Below are 24,658 nucleotides of genomic sequence, written 5' to 3' on the forward strand. Positions count from 1 at the left end.
GATGATGCAGATGTCTTCAATTGTCTGATACAATCAACTTTACCCTTGATTTTATAACTGCCTACAGCTGTTATAACCTAACACAAGAAACTGATGCTAAAATTATACAACTGTTCATGCCTCCACTCCTTCTCTTATGGAGTTTCCAGTGTGTGTCAATTGAAGGCCAAGGAGGTGTCAGGGGGTGTCTTTACTTGTGTCTGTCAGCAGAGGGATTTTGTGTTAAATGTACTGCTAAATTTCTGTTGAGTTGTGCCTAGAACAAGTCAGGCTATGTTATATAAAAATATTCAGCGTTGTTTAAGACAGTGAGAAAATTAAAGATTTTAGCACCTGAAAAGGGAGGTTTGCAAGTGTATAGATTAGGGAGCTCCATTAAGTCTGGACACTTCAGTGGTCTTTAGGCTATGAGTGACCTGAGAGACACAGGGTACTTGATCCTTCCCAAAGCGTGTTCTAGGAGGGCTTGTCTGTTCTGTGAGTATGCAATAGCTAAATATTCACATTTCTAAACTTGGCAGGGGCCTAAGAGATCTATGTAACTAAAGCCTCTCATTCTGAAGATGAGACACCTTGAATAGTGAAGTAATTGGCTCAATCTTACCATCTCTGAGGATCAGGGCCATGGTCAAGACAGAACTCAGAACTTCCACTTCTGACCCAGCAGGGCTTCACCCACTCTTCCTCTAGCAATTTCTTTTGAATTCTTTTACATCTCTATACCTAGTTTCTACACATTGAGAGAGGGTTCTGAGACATGTGGGCTCAAAACAAATGTTCCTTGGTTTATATCAAAGATTTATTTTAGTGGTTCTATAATACGGGTAACTGAAATTTATAATGGATCTACATTCTAAGCTCTTGGACAATGCTGCCAAATTACAGAATAGTGAGTTTTTATTATTACCTCGTTTCTTTGGTATGACTAGTTTTAAGTATATTCAAGTGCATTTATTTATATAATATGTTTTCACTGTCATGAAAAATCTTAATTCTTTCTTAGATCTTTCAATATCCTTTTTGAAAAAAGCACCAATATATACTCTGTGTGTGTGTGTGTGTGTGTGTGTGTGTGTGTGATATGTAATTGCCTTTATCTGAAATATTTCAATTTAGGAGATCCAGTGATTTTCATTCACTGGAGTCGAGAACCTATTTTGATTTATTTTAAGACAAGATTTTAAATTGTTGGTTGTCCAACAACTTATAATGGAAAATGATTTGAATAAAATAATAATCCTAACAAAAATCTTAGAATGCTGTTTTTAGTTTGAACTGTGTATAATCTGAGCAACAAAAACTTGTAGATACTTTCTTATTGTGGGTCATTAAAGTACAAAAGGGATAGATAGCTTAAACATTTTAGGAGCTTATCTAGTGAGGTAAGGAAAATCATTGAAATGTTTTAGCTTGAAGATGGAAAGTCAGATTCATACTTTAGGAAGGTCATTTTGGTGGCTGCACAAGGCAGAAATTTTAAAGGGGGTACTATTTAAGAGATCATTTACGTGGGCCAGGTTGGAAATGATAAGGGCCTGGACTCAGGCAGTGACAGAAAAGGTAAATGTGGAGTCATTAGCTTGGTGAAATCTTGGGAGAGTATGGCATCACCCAGGGCAAGTACATGAAGTGAGAAGGAAAGAGATCTAGAGAACACTACAATTTTGAAGAAAGGGAAGAGACGCTTACAAGGCACTAAAGCGTATTGGACCCCCAAAATAGGAAGAAAACCAACAGGGCATTTGTTCTGGAAGTCAAAGGAAGAAAAAAAGGGAGGGTCCACAGAAGCTGTGACAGGAGAGGTCAAATGGGATAGGAATTGTGGTACCGCTGGATTTGACCCCTAGGAGGTAATGGGTGACTTTACACTTGTCTTGTGGGCAAAAATGGGAAGAGTGTTGGCAAGTCCAATTGTTTGGGGATCCATATAATAAGAAACAAGAATTTACTTTTATGCTGTCAGTCTCCATATATAATTTCAGAACTTCTGAGGAAGAAGAAACATGCTTAAATTCAGATCAAACTGACACTTTCATAACTTGGTAACTTCCGTTATATTAGATACAATCAAACTGTAGAAAATGACTTGCTATATTTTTCTTATAAATAAATGGTGATAAGAACAACAACAGTTTATGGAGTTCTTGATACATATCATGCCTTTTTAAAAAGTACTTTGCATGGGCTATCCAATTAATCCTCAAAATCATCCTATTAAGTAGATACTATTCTCTCATTTAGCAGATGAAACAACTGAGGTTTAAAAAGAGTAGCACAGTGGTAAGTAACAGAGCTGGAATTAGTAACTAAAATCATTTGGGTCCAGAGTCAAATTCTTTATGCCAAAATCCTGCTTTACTTCTGTTTGTTGAATATTAGCACCAAAAACAAAGAAATTGTATATATCAATCAGTATTTACCAACATACCACATTTCATCATTATCCCAGTAGGAGGTCTCATAGACATGGGAAACTTTTATTTGGGAAATCCATCCAAAAAGAATTCACATTTTTAAGGGATGCCTGAGTTTATGTAGATATACTCACACTTGCATGAAATGGGCAGGGGGAGGGATTCAGAATAGAAGTTAGATCAAACTCTTTGAGAATAGTTTCATAGAGGAAGTGGATCCTGGGCAGTCACTTAATGGAGAAGGATAAAGAAGTCAGATTTTCCATGCCATTAAGTTCATTAGTCCTGGGGTGCAGGGAGCATTATGCAAGGTTCCAGGATGGTGAGTAGGCTTCATATAGCAGTGCCAGAGATTGTGGGAATGAAAATGCTAGTCAGCTGACAAAAGGCCATGAAACCCAGCATCCAAAATGTATGAGAATGTGAAGGCCATGGAGAGAGATTGTGGAACATGAATGAAACTCAACTAGTGGACTGTGATGTTTTGTAGCTAAGCACTATTGGTTTTAGCTGGACTCAGATGCTTTACAGGAATGGAGATCATTGGGTTTATTTGCATGAATGAGTTTTTAAATTTTATTAATTTCATATCATTTCAGAAATTAGATGTAAACCATTTTTCATATTGCGTGGGAAAATTAAACAATATTCCTTCTGACAAAAAAGTTGAAGAAACTTTTTTTATTTCAGTGATGGATTGCTCTGAAAGAATTCACCTACCTTGTCTGGTACCCTCTCCCATTTTCGCTTGAGAAGTAGTATCTTACATCCATCTCTTTCTAAAAAGAAAATTCCGTGTGTTGGAAATCTTTCCCTAGTCATGGCCTCCATCTTGGGGAACTAGTCTTTGATCTTTGACTCTGTGTCTCCACCCTATACACCATGCCAATATGTCACAATGACAGCCTAGCAGAAGCTCACTGTCAGCACATGCATTTTGTTCTAAGAACTCATCAGTATCTACAAAATGCTTCTTTTTAAAAAGCAATACAAATTATATTCTCTTAGTTTCCCTGTTAATGAGGAATTAAAATAAATTCTACGGTTTCAAAAATATGTGGAGAAATGGATAGTGATCTAAATGATCAGGAGCGAAGAATTAATTTTAAGAATAGCTCATTTTTAAAAATTCTTTCCTTGCGCCAGACACTGACTTTTGCTTTTAAATGTATTATCTCATTTTCAATTATACTACCCTTATGAGGTAAATACTTTTATTATTTTTTTTTTTACATATGAAGATACTGCAGTTGAGACTTGTCCAAGGTTATACAGTAAGTGGTAGTAAATTCAGAGCCAGTCTTACTCCGGAGCACATACTCTTAGAATGTGCTTGTCCTTCTCCTCCTCCTAAAATGACACTTCATGTGTCCTGCAGTATTTTACAATCAGTAATAATATCTGTCTGACAAACCAAGACCTCAGTAATTTCAGATTCTTACATTTATCATTATGGTTGGAAATTATGAAAAATCTAAATATTTCAGAATTGGCTGTGAATATAATTGCAAACAGGAAGTCAAACTTGTCTTTTACTGAAGGTGGTTGGAAGGATGATATGAATTCATTTTACTTGCTTAGTGTATTAGTCTGTTCTCACACTACAGTGAAGACATACCCGAGACTGGGTAATTTATAAAGAAAAAAGATTTAGTTGACTCACAGTTCCACATGGCTGGGGAGGCCTCAGGAAACTTACAATCATGGCAGAAGGCACCTCTTCACAGGGTGGTAAGAGAGAGAATGAGAGCAAAGTGGGGAAACGCCCCTTATAAAACCATCAGATCTCATGTAGGGATTATAATTCTGATTACTATTCAACGTGAGATTTTGGGTAGGGATGCAGCCAAACCATATCAGCTAGAACTCAGGAAACCATCGATTTATAAATGTGAGGTTGTTTACATTATTCATATGAAGATTCCTGAAGAATATTGACTTCTCATTGGGCTTCTTCAATATACACACCATAGAACTGTACCTGACACCTCTGCCCATCTGTCCATGAGGCATAGGAGTGAGGGGGCTTTGTGGATGCTCTCCCTCTACTCTCTGTGCCATTGTGGCTGCTCAACTGGGGAACTTAAAATCTAAGTGCCCTTGGAACAGGTTGTGGAATTGCTCTGGAGTTGCTCTGTTCTTAACTAGGATAGATATGGTGAGTCTCAGTAGTCCCAAAATGCTGACTTCGAAAACTGGATGACAGGACATGTTAGCTAGTCTAGAACCCGACCCTGAGGATGTGTTATTCATAGATGAAGGCCAGTCTATACCTCAGTGCCTTACTTAAGTTCTAACCTTGGAAACAGAATGATTTAGAACAGGGTTTGTAACTCAGAGAAGCGATACCCTGAGATGTTTCATAGAAGGACTTCAAGGAAGCAGAGAATTTTTCATGGGAGAGAGTCTGCATAGATTCTACCAGTTCATCAGATTCTCTAGGAAGCTGCAATCCACAAAAGCATAGAAACAGCATGTTTTTCGGGAGCCTGGGCAAAGAGTCAGGACAGTGAGAATTTTACATATCTCCTTGTTTAGCTAGAACTAAAGGCTTCTCTAGGTTGCACTCAGGGTGGCCATTAAGTATGGAGACATGAATGCTATGATTTTACTATGTACTGTGAGGTAATAACAATTAATTACTTATTATGTACCTATCTGTGTTGCCAGACTTGGTGGCCATCCTGTATACATACCTAATAGTGGATGTGCTTAGTTTTAGGGTCTACAAATGGATTTATTTTTTCAAAATATGCCAAATTGTTTTCCAAAGTACTGGTATCAATTTTCCCTCTTAATCTTTGCCAATCTAGTAAGTATGAAATAAAATTTTATTGTTGTCTTCGTTTGTATTTCCATTGTTAATAAAGTTGTTTACATTTTCCTATGATACCTTTTCAAACTTTTTGTCCATTTTTCCATTGAGTTGTTCTGTCATACTTCCATTAATTTGCCAGAGTTCTTTATATGTTCTTCATATCAATCTATACTCATTTATTTTGCAAATTTTTTCTTAGTTTGTCTCTTGTACTTTTACTTCACACATTATGTCTTTTTTTTTTTTTTTTTTTTGAGATGGAATCTCACTATATCCCCCAGGCTAAAGAGCAATGGCGTGATATTGGCTCACTGCAAACTCCACTACCCAGGTTCAAATGATTCTCCTGCCTCAGCTTCCCATGTAGTTGGGATTTACAGGCATGCATCACCACACCCAGCTAATATTTGTTTGTTTGTTTGTTTGGAGATGAAGTCTTGTTCTGTTACCCTGGCTGGAGTGTAATGGCATAATCTGGGCTCACTGCAACCTCTGCCTCGAGGGTTCAAGCAATTCTACTGCCTTAGCCTTCTGAGTAGCTGGAACTACAGGCACGTGCTACCACACCCAGATAATTTTTATGTTTTTAGTAGACAGGGTTTCGCCATGTTGGCCAGGCTGGTCTCGAACTCCTGACCTCAGTTGATCCGCCCACCTTGGCCTTTCAAAGTGCTGGGATTACAGGGATGAGCTACCACATCCAGCCCATATATGATGTCTTTTAGTGAACAGAAGTTCTTGATTTTAATGTAGTCAAATTTATAAATGTTATCCTGTGAGATTGGAATTTTTGTATTTCTTTTAATATGTCCTCCCCACTCCAAAGTCAGAAGATAATCTCTTCTAAATTGTTTTAAAGTTGTGCCCTTCACAGCGAATTCATTTCCTGGAACTGATTTTTGTATACGATGCAAAGTTAACATCCAATTAATTATTTTTCCTCCAATGGATAACTAATTACACTAGTATCATTTATTGTCTAGCCCTGCCTTTTCCCAGGATCTACAACACCTCTTCTGTAATATATTGTGATATCTGTTTCTAGACTTTTAATTTTATTTTATTGGTTTATAATCTATTCCTGCACCAATACCACACTTTCAATTATTTTAACTTTGTAATAAGTCTATATCTTGTAGGATAAGACATAGAGGATCTTCTTCAGGAGCCTTGTCTGTTATTACTGTATTTCTTTACTATTTCATATAAATTTACTCCAGTGTATATGAGTATGTATATATTTACATTTATAAATATATTCTTATAAAGTTTGTTTATATTTGTATACCTTATAACTCTATTATGTCTAAGTATTTTTCTTGGGGACCCAGTTGCATATGAGCACTAGGAGACATGTATAAGGATATTTGTAGCAACATTATTCACAATAGCAAAAACTTGGAAACGTTCAGATTCTGTTAACAGAATAGGCAAATAAATTCACATAAAATAATATGACACAGCAGTGAAAAACAGTGAAATAAAGTCATCTATGATGACGTAGATAAATTTCAAAAACAATGTAAAATAAATCAAGTCCTGTAATATCATATGTAGTATGATACCTTTTCAAAATGTTCACAGATGACCAAGATTAAACAGTTTTCTTTAAGCATGCAAGCATGTATGGAGGTATGAAGGTATATGTGCATGTATGTAGTAAGTAAGGGAATTAAAACAAAATTCAATGGTATGATTATTTCCAGGGGAGAGGCAAAAGAATGGAATGAAAAGAAACAAATAAAGATCAGCGATTGATAATGTTCTGGCTCATGGGTTGGAGTGTGTTTCTAGGTATTCAAAATATGATTACAATTTATAACTGTATATCTTCTGTCTATTCTCTTGCATGTATCAATTATATTAAAAAGGAAATAAGAGACAACAAGTGAAAGGAGCTATTTAGTAGATTTATAAAACTCTGATTATGCTGCTTACTTCCATTTCTGGGAAACTCTGATTATTCTATTGTTTTTGTCTGTGTGCTTTAATAAGAACAACTTGGGTTGGCAGGCAGCAGCAGAGAGGGAAAAGTGCCAAGAGTGATATTGCCAGTTTTCCTGGGTCAGTTCTTATCGACTGCAGAGCCACCATATTTTCATTCTCTTTTCCCAGCTGTCTTCGCCTTCTCTCTTGTTTCTCCCCTCTCCCTTCCTTTCTCTCCAAACCATGTCTTCCTCACTGCCCCTGGAGCCCACGTCTGGGCTGCTGCTCTCTGTGATTCCGTTTTCAGCCACTGCAAAACAACAGAGCTTAGGGAGGCTGTGTTGAGTCAGACTGGAAGACCCCATGCCTCCTCTGTGCATTAATTTACTCTGGGCACAGTAATGGCTGTCAGTGGTGTCAAAGAAAAAAATAAATATACTGCTGCTCTGACACAGCCAAATAAGAAGAAATAATCTCTAATCTGTCAAGCACAGCCTGAGCTGCTTAGCAGTGTGGTTTCTCCTATGCATATCACAGCATGTGCGTGCTGTATTTCTGGCAGCAGAGAGTGGAGTATTGGGGAAAAGAAACAAAAGGTAGAATGGAGAGGACTGTGGAGAACATCGGAGATATAGTTTAGAGGTGGAAGAGGTGAAGCCATCACAGCCGCCTGAGCCTGTGCGATCATTCAGCACTTAGCCGTCTATCGCAGCCTTGAAGATGCTGCAATAAGAATAGCAGCACAGGGGAGAGAAAAAAAAAATGAAGCAATCCCCGAGGGAATCCAAAGGGGAACAAATACTAACTCCAAATTAGGAAATGTTGAAAAATGATGTGTAAGATTGTTGTGTAAAAAAACAAAAATGTGTAAGAATAATTGAAGAGTATTCTAAAGGAGAATTTATCTGAGAAGTCTTATTATTAAACAACCTGTTCTAAGGATTCCAAATATGGTGTTCCCTTTAAATAAAATATTAAAATCTTGGAATTACTCAGCTCACCTTTATTCTTCAGTAGCCTCAAACATAGTCAAATTTTTTTCTTGATTTGACCAAAATCTGATGGATTTTGGTCCAACCAAGTTACAGTAAATGTGACTCTGCTTCTACACACACATCAACTCCATTCAGATAAAAGGCAAAAAAAAAAAAAAAAAAATCAGGAATATATCAGTTATCTGTTTCTATGTCTCAAACTACCCCCAAAACTTAATGGCTTAAGACTGCTAGTTGTTTCGTTAGCTCACAACTCTGTGGCTCAGCACTTTAGGTTGGGCTCAGCTGGGCAGTTCTGTGGTTCTCATCTGAGGTCACCCATGAGACTACAGTCATCCAGTTCCTTGACTGGGATGGATGGTCTAAGATGGGTCCACTCACCTGTCTGGTGGTTGATTCTGACTGTTAGCTGATTGTTCTGGTGCAGGGGTGGGCACAGGTAGGATTGTTCATCTTTAACCCATGTAGCTTCTCATTCCCTGGTGTTTCTTCATTTGGTGCTCACAAGTCAGCATTCCAAGTTAGTGGGGACAGAAATGCAAGGCCTCTTGAGGTCTAGTCTCAGAAGCCAGATGACATGACTCTCACTGCCTTATACTGGTCAAGTTAACACAAGGGCAGCTGAGATTCGATACATAGGGAAGTAGACTCCTTGCTAGGAAGTGTAATAATGTCACATTGCAAAAGGGTAGGCATACAGGGAGGAGAAGGATTATTGTAGCTGTATTATTTCAGGTTGCTATAACAAAGTACCAGAGACTGGCGGCTTGTAAACAATAGCTATTTATTTCTCACAGCTCTGGAGTCTAGAAGTCCTAGATAAGGATGCTGGTATGGTAAGGTTCTGATGAGGGCCCTCTTTGCAATTGCAGATGAACAGCTTTTAGTGTATCTTCACGCGGTGGAAAGTGGGTGAGAGAGCTGGACACTAATCTCATTCATGAGGGCTTATAACTTAATGACCTCCCAAAGTCCCTCCCTCCTATTATCATCAGCTTGGGTGTTAGGCTATCAATATAATATTTTTGGGGTGATACATTTATTCGATTACATTAGCCATCTTTGCAAATAATCTACTATAAGAAGGGACTATAAAATATCTTTAGATATCAAGGTAAGAGCTTGCACTAGAAAATATGACTCAGGACTGGGCACACTGGCTCATGCCTGTAATCCGTCACTTTGGGAGGCTGAGGAAGGTGGATCACTTGAGCCCAGGACTTTGAGACCAGCCTAGGCAACATGGTAAAACCTCCTCTCTCAAAAGAAAAAAATTAAAAATTTTTAAGAAAGAAAAGAAAAGAAGACTTGGAATCTGATATAAAACCTATGGCTACAAAAAGTAAAACATGGCAGAGAATCTGATTGACCATAGAAGGGCTAACTCACTGGCCTCTTCCATTAGAATTCCTGACATTCCAGAGCCAGTATATAGTGAATTCCTCCCCTTTTGACTTAAATGGTGGATTAAGAACTATTTTATAATGTTCTTGATTTGGGCAAAAAATTTGTGTGGGAAAATACGTAAACCTAAAAGAAAGGGAGATAGAGAACATGACTCACTACGTTTTTATGCTACCAAAACAAAGGGTATTCATGGAAATTTGACCCCCACTCAGCTGGAATGGGGAATTATGGGAAAGTTTTATTTAAGTTGATCACTTCAGTTGATCTTTTTACCACCAGTGATGCGGAGAATGTGGATCTGTGGCCGTATTAGCTATAATTGCAGCAACATCTCTGCTGAGGAACTCTCTTCTGTGGCTGCATTGCTCTTATTAAGGGCAATTGTGTGAAGTTTGGTTTGCACTTATGTGTGTCTGGCTGGTGCTGGTGCTTTGGAAAAGGATGGAGCTTTAGGGACGATGAAAGCTTGATATTGGCATCTTATTCACTTTTCTTAAACAATTGAAGAGAGATAAGTTTAAGGATCTATGCCATATAGCCTTTATTACACCTTTCCTGGGCCTTAGAGAGTAACTTAAAAATGAAAATTCATGAATCTTTCAGCAAACTATAAACGACAATATTACCAAAACTGTCCAAAATAACTGTTTGCTTCTCTCTATTCTCTTTTCCTTTCCAATCCCAGAAGTAAATCGTATTCTGAATTTTATTACAGTTTTCTGATGTGCTTTAGAGCTTCATGAAAATACTGTTATATTCTGTGTTACTAAGCCATTTTCATTTTTCCTCATTTATGATTTTTTTTTTTTTTTTTTTTTTTGAGACGGAGTTTCGCTCTTGTTGCCCAGGCTGGAGTGCAATGGCGCGATCTCGGCTCACCGCAACCTCCGCCTCCTGGGTTCAGGCAATTCTCCTGCCTCAGCCTCCTGAGTAGCTGGAATTACAGGCACGCGCCACCATGCCCAGTTAATTTTTTGTATTTTTAGTAGAGACGGGGTTTCACCATGTTGACCAGGTTGGTCTCGATCCCTTGACCTTGTGATCCACCTGCCTCGACCTCCCAAAGTGCTGGGATGACAGGCTTGAGCCACCGCGCCCGGCCCTCATTTATGATTTTTATGATTCATCCATGTTGTAGTTTTAGCTGTAGTTTGTCCACTTTAGGTTGATAATATACAAATGTGTGACTATTCCACAGTTTACCTCTTGTCCCGTCGACCACGTGGTAAGTCAGTAAGTGCTGTGCCACAGTAGGACACTTAGGGGTCTAGGAGAGGATTCTGGGGAAATGACTCCTAATCTGAGACCTTAAGTTTATTTCAAAAAGTGGGAACCAGGCAGAGACATGAGAGGAGGCATCCAGGGAGAGGAAGGGCACGTGGGAGGGCAGTAGCAAGGTAGAGCCTCAGTGTTGACTGTCGTTCAAGGAGGCCAGAGTCGGGGTACGGAGGAGTCGGAGATAAAGATGGCGTGGAGGGCGGTGTCAGCTCAGTACTTGAGACCTGTGTTCTGCAGTTGGGACTTTTAAAAGCACGCGTCCTCTGTTTAGCATCCTATAGCCTGCATCGTTCTCTGCAGGTTGTAGGATGCTCAACAGAGGATATACACTTTTTACAGTCGTTCTGACCAGATGATGCAAATGCATGTAACGTAGCCAAGGCAGGAATCAAAATAATGGGAGGTTATAAAAGTTTGAACCTGGATGCTACTCAGTTGGATCTGAGAACTGTTTGAATGATGGAACTGAGAGAATATGGCTATGGATCAGATTTTGAGCAATTAAGGCCTCATGGGCAACTATCAGTTTTCTGGCTTCAGCCATAAGTTCATTCTGGCTTTGATTGTCAAATAGATCACAATTTGGGCCCCATGTACTATTTATTTCCATCCTTTTCTATGTTCCCTACTAGGCTTAGTCTCTTAGTTATCATTTCTTTGCTTTTAATGAGTAACTTTTAATTGCCAAATGAATCAATGAATTCATATAAAGATTTGAAAATGCATATCTTTTCACTGACAAAGAGATAGTAGACATAACAAAACTGGCAAGAGCTAGCTCTTTAGGTGCATTTTTAAAGTGTGCTTGACCTTAAACTGACCAGTCTACGTTCATTATCTCATTTAATCTTCACCCTAAATAGTACAGATCGATAGTTTTTATCATACCCTTTTTGTAAGTGAGAAGGCTGAGGCTCAGATTGCTTAGGCAACTTTTCCCAAGTGTGGCTGACTCCAGAGCTTGTAAGCTAAACTTACGCTTGCAATTTGAATTGCATCCTTGGACCAACAGCAGGAGCCTGTTAGAAATGGAGAGTTTTGAGCCTCACCCCAGAGCTCCTGAGTCTTTATCTGCATATATTAACAAGTGTCTTAGGTGATTCTTAGGCACACTAAAATTTGCTATCCTGCACTCCCAACCTAGTAGAGAGAGTTAATACCTTACTTAGGATTTAGTACAGACAGACTGTAGGAATGAAGATAATTTTAACCAGCATTTAATCCGTATTATCCAGGCATCATTGAAACTAAACCAAATCAATTAATTGTATAACTCATACCCGTAAGATTTATATGGCTGCGTCTGTGCACGTATCTGGGTCAGATATTGTATGTGAATCATGTAGAAGATAATTGTTAGAATACTGTTAGGTAGGCACTTAGAACCATCACAGTGAGAAATGTCCAGTGTTCTGGTCTAAGGATTTTAGCGCTTCAAGTGTGGGAGATTCTCAACCTGATTTAGCAATTACACTCTAATGTCATTGAAATGAAATGGCCCCAGTAAATAGAATAGAAGTCAATCTTAACTATAGCTCTGCGATGGTTTATTGCTCTATTTCACCCTTACTTACTAATTCCCACTGCATGAGAGGTAGCTGTAAAGAGAGTTTCCAAAAGGCAAGCTACATTATCAACAGAATCATGAACATGAATGATGACATCATTGCCTTAGTGCTGATGAACACTTGTAATCCTGAAGATCATTGCTACTAGATGATATAGGTGCCTACGGTCTTTATTTTCATATAATTATTGGCTATTTGCCCTGGGGTTGCATATGTTTCCCTAAAAATGTGTGATCTCACACCTATATGAATTTGTTCTCGTTTTACTGGATTTTTCTTGGAACCTCTGTTGCAGTGGTTTGTGAAGTAGCTTACTCAGTGTTTTCTCCAGCTTGTCATGGATACTATATCACCTCTTCAAATAAGTTCTACCACCTATGAAAAATATTGACTATAATGATAACAATTGTTTGCACTTATTAAGCATTTACTTTGTGCCAGCCGCTACTGTGCCCTTCACATGCACTGAGTTCATTTATTCCCCTGACTCCTCATTTAAAGATTTTTGTCATCAAGAGAATGGGTATTTATTTCTATAATAAAAATTCCCCCAATTTCTTTTGTTGAAACAATTTACCAACTTTTCTTTAGAATGTTAAAGAGGTTAGCAAGGTATTTTATAGGTGCTTTTATTTCTAGAAGAGACGCTTGCAGAATATTTTGTTAATTTACATTAGAAACTTAGCATTCTTAAGCAAGAAGGTACAATGCAAAGAATGAACCCTGATGTAAACTGTGGGCTTTAATTTGTAATAATGTACCAATATTGGCTTATAAATTGTAACACATATACCACACTAATTAATGCAAGATGTTAATAATAGAGGAAATGTGGTGTGGGAGTATATGGGGACATATTTTTAATACTTTTTGCTTAACTTCATACATGGGGAATGTATTTTGAGTACTTTCTGCTTAATTTTTTTGTAAGCCTAAAACAATGAGAAAATATAAAATGTGTTAATTTAAAAAGGAATTTCCATATTGTTGACAGCAAATAGTATATACCAGATTTTCCTGTGGCCCTAGAAGATTCTCAGTTCCTCTCTGAATCTAGGACTCTGTTTATTTGGCCTGTTTTAGTGGTAGCACCTTGGCTGACCAGTCATCCCTAATGCTGTAGAAGGCAGACACTAGACAGCTATTGGGAAAGTTTCCCTTTGATTAACATGAAATACATGGTGGCTCCCTTTCCAATCCCTTAGAATATATGTTATGAGGACAATGCTTTCCTGACTGCCCATATTTAACCTTATTTCTTCCGTTTTGCAGAATGGATATTAGCCCTCTTGGGATTTGTTTTTCCTCGTTAAGTGTCCAAACTACACTATAAACAAAGTAATGATGGGATAAAAACTTTTCATGAGTGATCCTTTTGTATCATCAATCCCCAATTGACTACAATTCAATAATTCTACTCCTGAAGCTAATTTTCTCCGTGGTTATAATCATAATATCTTCATTGTACTATTTGGTTGCATGTAATGTGCCAATATCTTCTTCCTTCCAAATACTAACCATCATGTCATCTCCTGTACTAATTGGTTCTTTCTATCTGGTCTTATATGCTGTTTGTTTCAAGTTTACGTATGTGTCTAGTTTTTCCTATCGGTTTTGTATAATTTGGCATTCCTTTACTGGGTTCTTCTCTGCCCAGGCAAATCTATGGCTTCCAATCTATGTAGATAAATTGCTTACATGATCGGGAAGGTGTTACTTTTAATTTACAGCAAAAAGGTATCTATTCTGCGTTACAAATTTAAGGCCTCCACAGAAATCAATAAACTGATTATTTTACAGGTTATCCACTGAGCGCCACAGGGCTAAACACAATTACAGCCTTATCCCAGCACAGAGAAATCAAGGGTGTAGGAAAAGGTAAACATTATGCTCTAAGAGTACAGAGTAAATGGAAACTCATTTGCAAGAATCTAAGTGTTTCTTGTGGATGGCACATGCTTTAGGAAATAAATTCACTTCAAGACTTTACTGCATACGTAGGAAGTCTACACTAATGTTAGAAATATGGGCAAAATATATGAGTTTCAGAGCTTTTTGGCCTCTTCACAATGTGTTTTCACATAGCTCACCATATTTGCATTTCACAACTATGTGAGATAGTCAGGTGCAAGAATCATCATACTTTATGCATTTTAAAACTGAGGATTAGGCTGAGTGCGGTGTAGTCCCAGCCCTTTGGGAGGCCAAAGCTGATGGATCACCCGATGTCAGTGAGAACAGCCTGGCCAACATGGTGAAACCCTGACTCTACTAAAAATACAAAAATTAGCTGGGCATGGTAGTGCATGCCTGTAATCCTAGCTACTCTGGAGGCTGAGGCAGGAGGATTGCTTGAACCCGGGAAGAGGAGGTTTCAGTAAGCTGAGATTGTGCCACTGCACTCCAGCCTGCATAACAGAGCAAAACTGTGTCTCAAAAAACAACAAAAAAAAAAAAAAAAAAAAAAAAAAGCTGAGGATTAAATAAGTTAAATTACTTTTTCAAATACTATTAGTTATTGTTTGTCAAATGGAAAAGAGTATCTATTTATTCTAATTCTTAGATCTCCGCAAATGCTTTTCATACCTGGTTAAGAGACCTACCCCTGCCTTGAAACTGACTGTCCTATTAATCACTCAAAACAACAGTAAAGTTTGACTTATGGTAGATGTGATAAATAATAACAGTATAATATATAATTTTTGACATAGATAATTTCAATTGCCCATTAATCCAGCTGGGATACAAAGCTTCCCCATAACCAAGATCCAGAAATTATTATAAATCCAGTAAAATTGTTTAGGATGCTAGAGGTCTAACTTCTTGTTATTGAAAGAATCTAACATTGGTAAATAGCAGTCTGTTCACAGAATTTTGGAGTACTGAATGTGGGTAATGTCTAGAGAAAATTACATACACAGAGCATGCAAGTCAACCAGCATTAACTCACTCAATTGCAGCCCCAATTATACTTCTCAGGAACTGGGTCTCTAATCTTTTCTTAGACTCAACCGATCTATGACTTCCATTGATGTGCAGTTAAGCTTGGTTACTTCCAATGACTAACTTTTTGTAAGGAAATTGCTTTTCCTGTTGGAAAGAAAGGTACATAAATCTCCCCAAAGGTTTTTCTCTTTCCCTTCTAAATTTACCTAATTTTTCCATATATCTGATTAGGAAAATACAGCTACTTTTAAAGGTATTTTCTTAGATAGTTTCCAGATGATTTCTAACCCTCCTCTTATTCCTCCTTGCCTTCTAGTTGTAGGAGATTACAAGGGATGTACTTAGGCATTGATACCCACTTCTGAAAACCATCTTTGCTTTCATTCCCCCAGTATTAAAGGATCCCAGTATTCTCCATAGTAAAATTGCTGTGGGATATTTGTTTTAAAATTCCACAAAATAAATGAGACTTCCATTAAAACTTGAGTAGTTAATAGCTATTTAGATAGTTTAAACATATTTTGAGTAGTGTTAATACATTTCAGACAATTTAGTTAGGAGCAGACATCAAAATTTTGTTACAGTCTTGCTCTAAAGCGAAAAAGGCCATTAGTACAACCGTATTGATAGAATTGTCTGCAGACCGGTGCTGGTCCGTGAGCTTGGTGCTACCGGATTGGGAGGAATAGGTATTCTCACAAACTGAGAATAAGTGTTTAAAAACATTCACAGTGATGGAAATAATTCTGTGTCTGTTCAATTTAATAATAAAAGATTTGGATTTATATCTTGTATAATGTAAAATGTCATTAATTCATCATCCCATTTTTTTTGCATTTTATAAATGTATCAGTGACAATAGTTAGGAAATAATAATATTAATGAATTAATTAATGGCCCTTCACCACAGAGAGTTTGAGAAACAGTGCCAAGGGAGGCCAGTCAAAAGATTTCCTCGCGGTAGGTGCATTTTGTATAGAAAAAGAGCACAGTTAGGAAACCGTTTTTAGGTTATGGCTTTAAAACGTTTAAAGTTCAGTAAGTGAATCACTAGGTAGATAAGTAGTTCACTTGGTAAACAGTTTCTCAAAACAAATCTTAATTCTATTAAATTTAATCAGAAAACTACTTAAACATTTTTTAAGGGATGGCATTTTTTTCTACAGAAGGGAGTTTTTGATTAAAAAAATGATTCTGACTCAGATAAACTTTGATCAAAATTTTATTTTACTGGAGTCAGGGAGAAGAGAGAGTTTGATACTTAGAATTTGGGTTACCTACATTTCTTCCAGTCTTAAGCTTTCCATGTGGACTAAGTTTGTTCGAGGCAGCCAATCTTCGAGTAACTCTGATTGTCCAGTTTTAAATAAAAATGGCTAGTTTTCAGGAAGGGCCCAGTAAAACGGGGATTCATACATAATCTCTGTGATGGGTACTCCAACACCAGGCTGGTATTTCTGAAAGAGAATGGGGTCCAACAAGAGGCCACCAAATGCCCTTTAGCGATCCTCTTCGTTTTCCCTAGGACCCAAATTAACGTATCTTTCACCAGATAGATATTCAGCTCCCAAATGTAAATTATTTGTCTCCCCAAAAGATGATTTTTTATATTGAGAATATAACATTCTCCTAATTGAGTTTACAAAATTCCTACGATGGGAAATGTTCAAAATTTGCTATCTTTTAAAAATAAATATATGTAGAAATACATTCTCCTCCATCAAAGCAATATTCCAACCATGATTATATGTGAAATTCATTCATGTCAAAGGGGAAATAAAATATTGCTTTAAAACATTACTTATGGCTGAAAAGAATTCTGTTCTAGAAAAATAACCTGCCTTTAGAGAGTCTCCCTGATTTTTAAATTAACATCTGATCATATTTGTGAGTCTTTTTCATTTTATTAATTTTAATTTTAGTTATTTTCTCCAATTAGACAATTTATAAAAATCCTTCTCTGTACAGGGAGAGTTACAGTTATAAAAACAGCTTTTATTTTGAATGGCATATTGCCCACTCTCTCCCTTTCAAAAAAAAAAGGGAGGGAAAGACTATCAGAAATTATATTTCTTAGAATGAAAGAGTTGGTTTTATAGTGCATTAGAGTTTGTTTTCGTCACCTGCTTTGCTGTTTAGATTTAACATTTTCTCACTAGTCTATCACTTCACTGTATGAGTATATTAAGTCACTATCAAGAACATGGCAGTACTGAGGGTAAATGTGCTTAACAAGCTTTGGTTTGAATAATGAAGAAAAAATTCTGTCATTGGCCTAAAGATGGAGAGTACTGTTAATAATGACCTTTATATCTATTCCCTTCTAGGAGTAGCAATAATACATATTTTGTTATTATATGTATTAACATCTTGTCAAACTGCCAGTATTTTAAATAAATGCATTATTTGGAGAAAGCAGAAAACAGTTCAAAATTAGGCCAGAATATTGTGGTATTTTAGACATAAAAAATACACTTTTAAATTTTGAGGGTGATATATTTTATTTAGAACATAATGAAGATAAGAACATGGACATTTCTTCAATGTCCCAAGTATTTACATATAAACCAGATTCATAGCACAGAAGAAATTGATACAATTATCCCAGTGCTTTTTAACCATTAACACCCATGCAGAGTTAAGGATAGATTTTAACAGTGCTTAAAGGCACCACAATGTGTTATCTGAAGTTTAAATTTCAAGATGGTTTCAAAGTTAACAATCCCTTTGCCTGTTGGAGAGAAAAGTTGGAACTTTTTTTAAAAAAAAAAAAAAGGTCTGTTCCAATAAGCAGATGTGAAAAGCCGTTTTGGTAAAATTATTTGTGGATTTCAGAGTCAAGCACACCCTAAACATGTGAAGAATGAAGTGTGGATTATATTAAAATGGATGTTAAACAGCAGGGGGCAACTGTCACCACCTAGGAAGCTAAAGCTCCATTCCAAAAGCAACAGAATGAAACAACTATACCTGGTAAACGGTAAAGGGTACGCCAGCTGCAGCTCAGCAGCCATTGGCTTTTATGTTGTGCCCTCTGGTGGGAACATTTATAAATCACAACTTTAACAGTTAAACGGACTCAGTAAGGCTGTTGTTTCTCCTGTCAGGGCTTTACGGCTTTAAGTAAAATCAAACTTCAACCTAAGGGAATGTACATGACAACGTTTCCAGTTAGAGTTGACTTAGGTATTAAGTAACACAACTTCTTAATTTTTCCTGGAGATAATAAATGAGTAATGAGGCTTGAAAGAAGTGAACTATTTATTATTCAATTCTCTTGTGTCCCAGGTAAGGTGTTAATGACTGAATGCCTACTAAGTGCTAAACAGTATATAAGCATTAGTTCATTTAATCTCATTAATTCTGATTTTAGTCTAATGCTTTTCCTTTTTACTTTCTGTTACTTTAAGGTCTTCCCAGGGCTACAATTCTATCTCTGGTCTACTGATCCTTGCATATTCAGGCTTCAAGTATATTGTTTCTGACCCCCTTGTTGGGGGGAGGTTCTAACCTAACTGATCCCGGGAGGTATGGTTCTTTCTAGGGTTAGACTTGAGAACTGGAGTCTGTTACAAAGATCAACAGTGGGATTGGGAAACCCAACTCCAGGCTACCTATTCGTACACCAGGTGAAGACAAAGGTTCGTGGCGGAGCACCACTGTGGGATTAGAGAAGCCAGAAAAGCTGAGGAGAAAATGAACTGAGGCGGCAACTGAGTGGTTGAGGTGAAGCAGGGTCCCAAAGGGGCAGAGGAGTGCACTTGGCATTTTCACCAACCTTCTGTGGGCTTGTAGAGACATTGCCAGGTCAATGTGAAAGGTTCAGAATGGGCAAGGAAATATATGTAGAATACAAACATTTTTAGAATTAGAAGATGTTACAGTTATATAGTTCAATTTTTGATTCTCCAACATTATCTTACTTTTTTCTTTGTTATAAGATACAGTACATAATACATACAATAAAATAGGAGGTAACACTTACAGGCTACTTACTATGTATTATACTCTAAGCACTCAGCATATATGAATCCAGTCAGTCATCACACACACCCTATGAAGTGGGTAGCGGTTTTGTCTTCAATTTACCTGTGAAGAGACTGAAACTCAGGAGTGCCGTCCCAAAGATCACATGGCAAATGGGAAGAGCTGGGATTTGAACCCAGGCCATCTGACTTCAACCTGTGTCCCTAAACAGTGATCAGTGCCTATATGAAGTTAGGAAGCATAATAATGAATCAAACACCGGGAAAGCCCTGACTCAACTTCAAAAATAAAAAATATCATTGACCCCAGTAATGGCACCTCCCACACACCTTTCCCAGACATCCCTTTTAGTTGAGTCAAGTCCCGAAAGGTGATGTGGTTGACCTACAGTTAGTTATTACTTATTCTATCTTGCTGAGTTTAAAATCCAACTCCTGAGTTGTATGGATGCTACATAGTAGCATAAGTAGATGTTTACTAGTTCATTGATTATTTGTTGAGGCCAATAAAACAGAATTTTTGCCTTCTATGCCTTTTTGGCTTTTTGTTTTAAATGTGAGAATTACCCCCTTATTTGATGTTAAACAAATATGTCTATTATTATTACATTTGCATCTGAAAAACTTTTAGGGTCTAATAGTCATTCATTAATTAATGAATGGATTAATTCACCAAACATATGTAAAACTCCTACTGGGTGGCAATCACCATGCTGGAGACAGGGAGACAATGAGCCTGACGCTGGAACTGGCTTGTACCACTCATGAGACCTAATGGTTAATGTTTCAGGAACTTTGTGAATGAGGCATCAAACACAACCATTATTAAAAATTAGGGCCAGGCACAGTGATTTATGCCTATAATATTAGCACTTTGGAGGCCAAGGTAGGCAGATCACCTAAGGTCTGGAGTTCGAGACTAGCCTAACCAACATGGTGAAACACCATCTCTACTAGAAATACAAAATTATCTGGATATGGTGGCGCATGCCTGTAATCTCAGCTACTTGGGAGGCTGAGGCAGGAGAATTGCTTGAACCTGGGAGGCAGAGGTTGCCATGAGCCAAGATTGTGCCATTGCACTCCAGCCTGGGCAATAAGAACAAAACTCCATTAAAAAAAAAAAAACCGAAAAACCAAAAAACAAACAGAAAAAGTAAAAATCTGATTACATAAACATACCAATATATAAATTATATTAAAAGCAAAGTTAATAACTACTGAAAACTCATAGCTTCCCAGTTTTTTTCTATATTTTATTATTCATGCTCTTGAGGTTGTGTACATGTATTGTAGCTGTATGGTGGAAATGCAACGTAAGAATGTGCTACTGAGCATCTCTTTCCAGCTCCACATCCAGAGACCTCATTAGTAGTCTGAGATTGACCAGTCTGTGAATATTTACTCCATGGAAATTTGCAAATGCAACATATCAGGGCTTTTCCTCCCAAACCACTAGTTACAATGAAGAGTAATATACCACCTCTAGCAAAATAAAATTCTTGATCTAATGGGACCAGTCATTTGATCAAGTCATAAACTAAAAAAAAATTTTAAAGGCTGAACATAACTAACAACTCCACCATGATTTCCTATAATGATCTTTTGTGTAGAATTTTGCATCTTATTCAGTTCAGCATGATTTTGGTTATTTCTTTTCGCCTGTGTCCAACAATGATAACTTAGAGTTTCGTCCTTTAACATAGTTAAAATCGAGCCAGTTTCCGTGTTTTCTCAAAAGTTGTCAGTGTTCTCTGAAATCTGCAGATGGAAATGCAGAGCTGATATGATACTTCTGAGATTGGCATCATCCAGGTCGGACTTTTTGGCAGTAGCATCTATAACGTTTTCAGTCACAGCTCTGTGACCTGTTTTTCACAAACCGGACTTGGGGCAACCACTCAGCTTATTAATCAGCACCTCACAATAGCTGTCACATCTCTTGTTTAAGGTGAAAAAGCATGTGCAGTATTTATCTAACAGTGTGTAAGTGCTATGGTAGTGGCTCCATTTCCTTCCTAGACCAGCTTGTGCTTCAGCTAGGCAGAGAAAATACTCAGAAACATCCATGGAGTCTCTGGGCTTCCATAATTAATTACACATGTTTTTGCTTGGAATTTAAGCCCCTTCTAACTAGAACCTTCCTTCCCAAATACTGGTACTTGAATACATTTTAATCTTCAAGGCTGAATGTACTGGAAATAAATTTTTTCTTACTTTTTTCTGTAACTAAAATTATTTTCTGTTTTAATACTTTTTTATGCTGGGTGACTGAAACTAAATCTCTTTCCCTGGGACTGTGTTCAATTCCTGGAGGCCTTGGAGCACAAAGGTGTCGGAGACAGGACCCTCTGGTCTTGGTTGTTACTTGGGTATACTGATTCACAGAGGTAATATAGTCTGGATTTCAGGCGTGTGTCCACACACTTTACTCTACAGCCTTGCTTGTCCTGGCAGCAAAGCAGCACCAGTGATGCCAGCAGGCTGGGGCATGTCTGTGCCACTCTCAGGCTGTGGGAAACATTCCGCTCACCCCTCCCCCATTGTCTAATACACACGTGTGCGCGTGCACGCGTGCGCGCGCGCGCGCACACACACACACATTCTGGGGGTGCTATGAGGCTGCCTTGTATCCATTATATCCATCTGCACAGCCTTAAAGCCCAGCTGCAGCTCAACAGCCCCTCTGACTGTCCTGAGCATTTCCTCCTCCGTCCTCCTGCTCAAACTGGAGGGTGCCTGGAAAGGAGGCTGCTTCTGCTTCTCCATCCACTCAAGAATGAGCTGTGGTCCCTTCTCCACCCCCTGGCAAATGAGATGAGGAGGTGAAGTCCTCTGCTTTCTGCCTCCAGGTGATGACAAGAGGACAAAAGAGTCTGGGTGGTCTCCACTCCTTTCCCAGCAAGAAAGGTGACGAGGGACAGCAGCAGGGAGGAAATCATGTCTTATTTACCAAATCTACTCCAAATGCCAATAACATTCCCAGTTATAATTAAGATGTTTCCTGCAGTTAAATGACAAGTTAGGCTTACACGTGACAGTTAAATATGGAGAGCAAATCCCCATTCGGTATCTTAGGCTGTATTTGAGCTTGAGATTCTAACTTTTCTCCCATGGCACCTTCTCTCTGTGACTTCAGAGTGTGTGTCTATGTGTGGGTGTGTGTGACTAATAAGATATTATTAATCTGGAAAGGCAGGCTTTATCTAATCACTCCATCACTGCCCTTCTTTGGTTAACATCATACACTAGACACAGTTGAATCATAATCTTGCCCAAAATGTCACAAAAAGAAAATAAATATCACAATGAATAACTTCATCCTCAATAGTTAGCACTCAAGTGAATTTTGGTTCTATTTAGAGCACACTCTCCTCCCTGTTACCTGCAGATGGTCACATCAGCCTTACAATTCAGACCCATTAGGAAACCCCCTTGCTTCTTCATATCGTGTGCTCTGAATCAAAGCTCCAAGTAGAATGCTATAGGGAAGGCATTTTCCCTTCTACAGACCTTTTAATCTCAGCTTTGTCATTTGGATATGCAGCAAATAATCTCTGACTGTAGTTTTCACTTACATTTCTCTTATTGTGAGGCTGAGGTTTTTTTATTATTATTATTTTACTTTAAGTTCTGGGGCACATGTGCAGAATAGGCAGGTTTGTTACAGAGGTATGCACATGTCATGATGGTTTGCTGCACCCATCAACCTGTCATCTAGGTTTCTTTAAACTTGTTTAAGAGTTAGTTATATTTCCTTTTGGTGCACAACCTTTTGTGTTTTACCTATTAAGTTGCAGGAGCTCTTCTTACATGAATGAGATTAATCTTTTGTGATGAGACTTGCAAATATATTTCCCAGTTTGTCATTTGTTTATGGAGAGGTTTTTTTTTTTTTCAGGGATATTTCCTTTCATATAATTGACATTATCAAGACTTTGTTTTGCAGGGTTTAGATCTTTCTCAGAAAGGCTTTTCCAAGTCTAAATCAAAATTAAACATTTTCCTCTTGTTTTTCTCAAGTACTTATATGTCTGTTTGTTTATGTTTGGATTATTTGATTTGTCTTCAATTTCTGGTATGGTAGTTGTTATGTAACCTAAATATTCTTTTTCTTTCTTTCTTTGTTTCTTTTTTTTTTTAAATTGAGACAGAGTCTCGCTCTGTCGCCCAGGCTGGAGTGCAGTGGTGCAATCTTGGCTCACTGCAACCTCCACTTCCCAGGTTCAAGAGATTCTCCTGCTTCAGCCTCCCAAGTAGCTGGGACTACAGGCACACACCACCACGCCTGGCTAATTTTTTGTATTTTTAATACAGATGGGGTTTCACCATGTTAGCCAGGATAGTCTCAATCTCCTGACCTCGTGAACCTGCCTCAGCCTCCCAAAGTGCTGGCATTACAGGCATGAGCCACCACACGCAGCCCAGATATTCTTTTATTATTACTTGTTGAATAATCCATCCCTTGCCCACTGGTATGAAATACCATCTCTGCTGTGTACCATCTTCAGACATTTATTTAGGTCCATTCGTGAATGATATATTCTGTTTTATCGATTGTCTTTATTTTTCAAGCATTAGTATCTTACTATCTTAGTTATTTTGCCTGTAAAATATGTTTTAATATCTGTTAGGAATATTGCTTATTGTCTCTTCCTTTTTTCCCAAGAATTTTTCTGCCTATTCTTGCTTGTTTATTTTCAGTATTCAGTAAGGATATACCTGTTGAGTCTTTTACCCAGATCATCCAAAACTGGGCATTTTCATTGGAATTGCATTGCATTTCTAGATTAACTTGTGGAGAATGTATATATTTATGAGGTTGAGTCCCCCTATTCAAGAAATATGACATGGTATAAGCAATTTATTATGAATGATAAAGTGTCAACAGGAGAGAATTAGTCATATTTTTAATATGGTTAGAATAAATTTCAGGCTATTTATAAGCACTCATCCTGCATTCAGATACACGTCTCTTGAATAAGAGAAAACGGAACCACAGCTGCAGTTAACTCCCGAGGGATTCCACACACCCCGTGGCCTATTTTACCTCTGCACTGAAGGGAGTGTATTCTGCATGTAAACATCATCCATCCTGAGTCACACTGAGAAAAGGTTTTGAATTGCAGCCAGAGCATATGCTCTTCTTTATCTAATACAAATTACCGTGCTTTATTGACCTTTTCCTGGGATATTAACTTTTCACATCAGTATTGGGCCTAACTTGCTGCCATATTCTTGTATTTTTGTACGGACTTTTTATTCTTTAGCTCACATAGAATTACAAGTTAGCATAGCTTCCTGGAGATTTGGGGGCCAC

General features: G+C 37.8%; 1 protein-coding gene across 2 annotated transcripts in view; it reads left to right on the plus strand.

Moving 5' to 3' along the window:
* The window catches only part of SLC9A9 (solute carrier family 9 member A9), a 565,509-nt gene that overhangs the window by 42,822 nt on the left and 498,029 nt on the right, over positions 1-24,658 (plus strand). The window lies entirely within an intron of this gene.

This window comes from Saimiri boliviensis, chromosome 9 (genome assembly GCF_048565385.1).
Source record: "Saimiri boliviensis isolate mSaiBol1 chromosome 9, mSaiBol1.pri, whole genome shotgun sequence".
Classification (NCBI taxonomy): domain Eukaryota; kingdom Metazoa; phylum Chordata; class Mammalia; order Primates; family Cebidae; genus Saimiri; species Saimiri boliviensis.